This window comes from Macaca fascicularis, chromosome 4 (genome assembly GCF_037993035.2).
Source record: "Macaca fascicularis isolate 582-1 chromosome 4, T2T-MFA8v1.1".
Taxonomy (NCBI): Eukaryota; Metazoa; Chordata; class Mammalia; order Primates; family Cercopithecidae; genus Macaca; species Macaca fascicularis.
This window is the reverse complement of record NC_088378.1, coordinates 74,356,747-74,362,141: the sequence shown is the minus strand read 5'-3', so window position 1 is coordinate 74,362,141 and position 5,395 is coordinate 74,356,747. Positions and strand designations below refer to the sequence as shown.

At 34.8% G+C, this 5,395-nt stretch overlaps 1 non-coding gene across 1 annotated transcript; it reads left to right on the top strand.

Annotated features, from left to right (window-relative positions):
• The first annotated feature begins 1,615 nt into the window (after positions 1-1,615).
• LOC123573267 (small nucleolar RNA U13) lies at positions 1,616-1,719 on the top strand. The gene has a single exon (XR_006697992.1). It is a non-coding gene; the product is annotated as a small nucleolar RNA U13 (small nucleolar RNA).
• The last annotated feature ends 3,676 nt before the right edge of the window (positions 1,720-5,395 follow it).

Below are 5,395 nucleotides of genomic sequence, written 5' to 3'. Positions count from 1 at the left end.
ATTCTTTCAAAGGGATTTTTTCCCTATTATAATGAGTTCAAATAAATTTAGTTGATTACCAGGTTGCTTGGTAAGATATTGGTGGGTTCAACAATCAGAAACAGTAATGTCCAATAGAACTTTATGCAATCATACAAACATCCAATACAGGAGTCACCAGTCACATGTGCACTTAAAATATGACTAGTTAACTAAGGAACTCAGTTTTAATTTTATTTAATTTTAACTGCTTTAAATTTAAATTTAAATGTACATACACAGCTAAGGTCTCTCATATTAGAGGAGGTTCCACTGACATTCAGTTGAGTTCTCACCTCACTGCTGTGATTGAGATTTTTGAGTCAGAAACAGTACTTTCCACTGAGATTCTTTCACCTTCCTGCTTAGTAGTCTCGCTGACTGTGATGGGGGAGAGGAAGATTTTGATCCATTTTTTTTTTCCTTTTATCGTGAAATGCTAAGTTTATATTGTCTTCCAGAAAATACAACTTTGGAGGAGATTGTATAATAATGCTTTTGTTATTACCTGATCAGATTTGAAAGCTGTTCTCCTTGTTGAAAAATCAGCTTTGTTATTCATAACTCTACTCTTTATCTTTGCTGTTGCTCTGTGTGTGTGTGTATGTGTGTATGTGTGTGTCTGTGTGTGTGTGTCTGTGGGTCTGTATGTGACTCTGTAAGAAGAAAGTGAATAAGCATAAGCCCTAATAAGTCTGTTTCTCAGAATGGACCCAGGCACTGAAGACTGCAGAAAGTTTTCACTTCAGTCAGTTTCTTTTGGATAAATTTTGCCTTACATTATTATCAATTAGTATCTTATGAGAATTTTCCTTAGTTTTGTCTTGTTTGCTTCCCATGAGAACTTGATTCTGAAAGATATCTCTCATCCAAAGTTTCCATCTACATAGACTTTGAAGTCTGTATAGTTCACTGATTCTGAAAGAGAGGTTGTGTAATATAGCAGGGTGAAGGCCAACCATTTGAGGGCCCAAGACATAAGGTGCATCAACAATACTTTTGATGAGTTGATGCTAGAATTCTCATGAATTTATCTCATTTTAAACTAAATCTGTGTCTCATTCTGGTCAATTCTCCTAACTCATATATTTTTACACATCAATTTCTGTAAATATATTTTCAAATGACCTGATTTCACCTTGGATAATTTAGGTCATAGTGGTCACTTTGACAAACGTTTGATATGAACAAAATTTTTTATTTGAGAAGCACTTTGGAACAGAAAGGGAAAAAAATACCAAACGTCCAATGGCAGACATTGATTTTATTGTTATAATGAAACTCCCAAAAGAAACTCAGTTTCCAAAATTGCTTCCTTAAAAGTTTCTTTGGCTAAGGAATGTGAAAAACTTAAAATTATCTTTCTTTAAGATAGTCCCAATCGGAACTTGAACTTTTGTCTTACTGTCTTGCTTCATCTTTTGCTTCTCCATTATACTTTACCTCTACTCCTCTTTCTGATCTGGTTTTTTTTATCTTTTGGGTGTCCAGAAACCCCCAAAGCTGACCCATCTCTAAAAGTTAAATTCCCTTTAGAAAACGCAAATCTATTCTGGTTGACTTTAAGCCCTAAGACTCATAAAAAGACTAGCATTAGATCCTTTTGTAATTTATAAGCATCATGGTTGGGGTTTAATGCTCATATGTGAGCTAAGCCTCCCTCAAACATTATTAGGACACCAACACAATACCAGTCTGACATGGAAAAAAAAAAGACTAGTATTAGATGAAAGCCATTGTCAAAGACTTTCATACCTATAGATAAGATAGAAATTTACAAAGACATTTAGAATAGCTTTAAAAATATAAAACCCAGGTTTCTGGATCAATATCAATTGGTTTATGTATTAACAGTAATCTTATATACAAAAAATGTATTAAAAAAGGACTAAATGGGCCATAAGAATTACTACTTAAGAAGACTCTGAATTGTACAGGAAACCAGAAGGATTTAAAAAAGCTGTGGAATTGCTAAATTAAAAATTCTCCCTTTTAGAGCAGTTTTAGGTTCACATCAAAATTAAGTGGAAAGTAAAACAAACAAACAAACAAAACTCTCCCAATGATCTTTTTCTTTAAGTCTTTTAGAATTCCCCTACTGATAATCAGATTATAGATTTTTAGCTAAACTAAACTTTGACTTTCCAGTATTTTTGTATCCACCTGAAGCCCAGGTTGAAGATCTTTGTGCTAGATTCTTTATGGGCAAAAATTTTACTGATATTGGCAGAATTGTTGGGGATGAACTCGTTAAGGTTGAAATTGATCCAAGGCTTTTATAATATCCTCCAAAACCAGAAGCTACGAAAGTCCTCAAGTCAATAGCTAAAAGCCAAAGAGGCAAAGAATACTAGTCGTACATTATACTGGTCTTTCTACCACTCCAATTCATTTGGCCAAGAAAATGAATGGGTAAGGATATAGATTGTTCAGGACCTTAAGCCCAAATAAAAGTCAACTTCTGCTTTCCTGTGGTACCAAATCCCAAAACTACTTAATCTGCAATACCATCATTATAAACTTTGTTCTGCTTTCTTTAGTGTCCCTTTAGATTAAAAATAGTCAATACCTGTTTATTTGTTTGTTTTCTCCTAGGAAAGTTAAAATATTTACCTGGGCAGTTAAAGGTTTATGGAGTCACCCTCCCATTTTTCACAGGTGCTTAACAAGGAACTTCAGTATTGCAAATTTTTCTTAGTATGTTGACTAACTTTTGCTATGTTCTAAAGACAAGTTGAGCTTGAAGGCTGACTTTTGTTTACTTAACGTTCTAGCTCAGAAGGGTTATGTCATTTCCTGCTCCCCAAAATTACAATTTTGTCAAAACACAGTGCATTATCTGGAACATAATTTGTTCTAAGGGGAGTGCATTCTTCACCATTGATAGGTTACAAGCCACTCAAAATTTTCCTAGACTGATTACTAAGAAATAATTAAAAGGTTTTCTGGTTTTCACTGGCACCTGCAAGCAATGGATTCCTAGCCTTTAAAAAATCATCTCATCTTTATATGACTTATTTAGTCCTTAGTAGTTGAAACTCTTTTCTGGGAATCTAAATATTAACAGGCATTTTCTGACATAAAATTACCTCTTCAAAAGCCTCAGACTGTGGACCTTTCTAATTATAAACTCTCTACCTATTTGTGTATGAATGCTCTGGGAAATCCCTTAGTGTTCTGATCCAAAGCCATGGGAATCATCACAGACGAATTATTTATTTCAGCCTTTCCCTAGACCCATAATCTTGTATAAGCAGCAGCAGCAACAGCCAAACAAGTGGAGGCTTCACTGACTGGGTTTTAGGATCTTCCTTAAACTTGATGTTTTTTTCATGTGGTGTAATCTGTGTTACTTACTGAAAATACATTCCATTTCTCAGCAAGCAGCCTGAAATTTTATTACTTTCTCCTTCATCAAGTCTGTCCATTATTGGAATATTTTAAATCCTACTAACCTCTTTCATTATCCAAAGAAAGGTAATCCCACAATTGTTTAGCGTCTGTTCAACAATTGACTATGTTTGAATAGGTTTATTATAAATTGCCCTAGAATATTCTGATTCAGTAATGTTTGTTGATGGGTCATCTCTTACCTCTGAAAATGGAAAATATTAGGCAGTGTATTCCATGACAAACATCATTTCACTCCTATAATATGATACTTAATCAGAAGTAAATTTAGCCCTGATGGTAGACTTTTTTGCACTTGCCAGAGCTTGACAATTGCTAAAGACAAGATTGATTTATACCCTCAGAGTAGGTAAGTCATGGGATAAGTCTACAATTTTGGAATGTTTTGGAAACAACATTTTAAAAATTGTAGTGTTCTATCTCTATATATTAGTCTATATCTGTATATATAATCACTGTGGCATTAAGTATATACACAATGTTGTGCAACAATTAACACTATCTATTCCTAGAATTTTGTCATCATCCCAAACAGGAACGCTGTACCCACTAACTGTTCCCCACTGTTCCCAGCTCTTGTAACCTATATTCTACTTTCTGTTGCTATGAATTTCCTTGTTCTAAGTAACTCATATAAGAGGGATTATATAACATTTGTTCTTTTGTGTTTGGCTTATCTCATTTAGCATAATGTTTTCAAGGTCACATGTATCAGACTTTCATTCTGTTTTCATGTCTGATTAGCATTTCATTATATGTCTATACAAGATTGTGTTTATCTATTCACCTGTTGATGGACACTTGGGTTGTTTCCACCTTTTGGCTACTGGGAATAATGCAGCCATGAACATTGGTGTACAAGTATCTGTTTGAATCCCTACTTTCAATTCTTTGGAGTATATACCTTGGAGTGGAATTTCTGGATCATATGGTAATTCTATGCTTAACTTTTTGAGGAACAGCCAAACAATTTTCCACAGTGACTGCACCATTTACATTCCCACCAGCAATGCATAGGGGTTCTAATTTCTCTACGGACCCCACCAACACTTGTTATTTTCCATACTTTTGACAACAGCTATCCTAATGGGTGCAAAGTATTAATAAATGTTTTTAGTCTTAGCAATTAACCATTGCTATGGAATTGTGCCCCTCCAAAATTCAAATATTGAAGTTCTAACACCTAATATGATGGTTTTTGGAGGTAGAGCGTTTGAGAGGAAATTAAGTTTAGATGAGATCATGAGGGTGGAGACTTTTTGATGGGATTCATGCCATTATAAAAAGAGACACCAGAGATCTTGCTCTCTTCTCTACTGAGGAAGGCCATGTGAGCGCACAGTAATATGGCTCCATCAACAAGCCAAGAAAAGAGCTCTCACCAGAACCTGCCTATGCTGTCAGCCTGATTTTGGATTTCCAGACTCCAGAACTATGAGAAAATAAATTTCTGTTGTTTAATCCACTTAGTCTGTGGTATTTTATCATGGTAGCATGAGCTGACTAAGACCCCAGTTAGCAATGTTTAACAGATTAAATAAATTTTAAATATTCTAGAACTTCCTAACAGTTGGCTATCCTAAAAGTTGAAGCTATACAAAAACATATAGCATGGAGTTAAAGGAAAATTCTACATAATCAGTATGGCAGGCAGATAGCCCTCACTAAGATTCTGGGCCCCATGATAATCCTAGAAGCCAATTCTTTTGAAAGGTTGAAAGAAGCTATTGTAGAATGCCAGTGATTGGCCCAGAAACTGAAAAGAGTTATTGGAAGAACTCTGGTTGTAAATTTCAAGAGGATATTCTCTGACACTTTAGAGTAGATACTTGATGATACTAGAGGACCTCAACTGAAACCTTGGCAGCAATTTTACATGAAATCATCTACTACAACAAGGACAAATTGATCACTATTGTCAGTCAATGTAAGTGAAGAAATTTTTACTAGGATTACTGAGGGTATC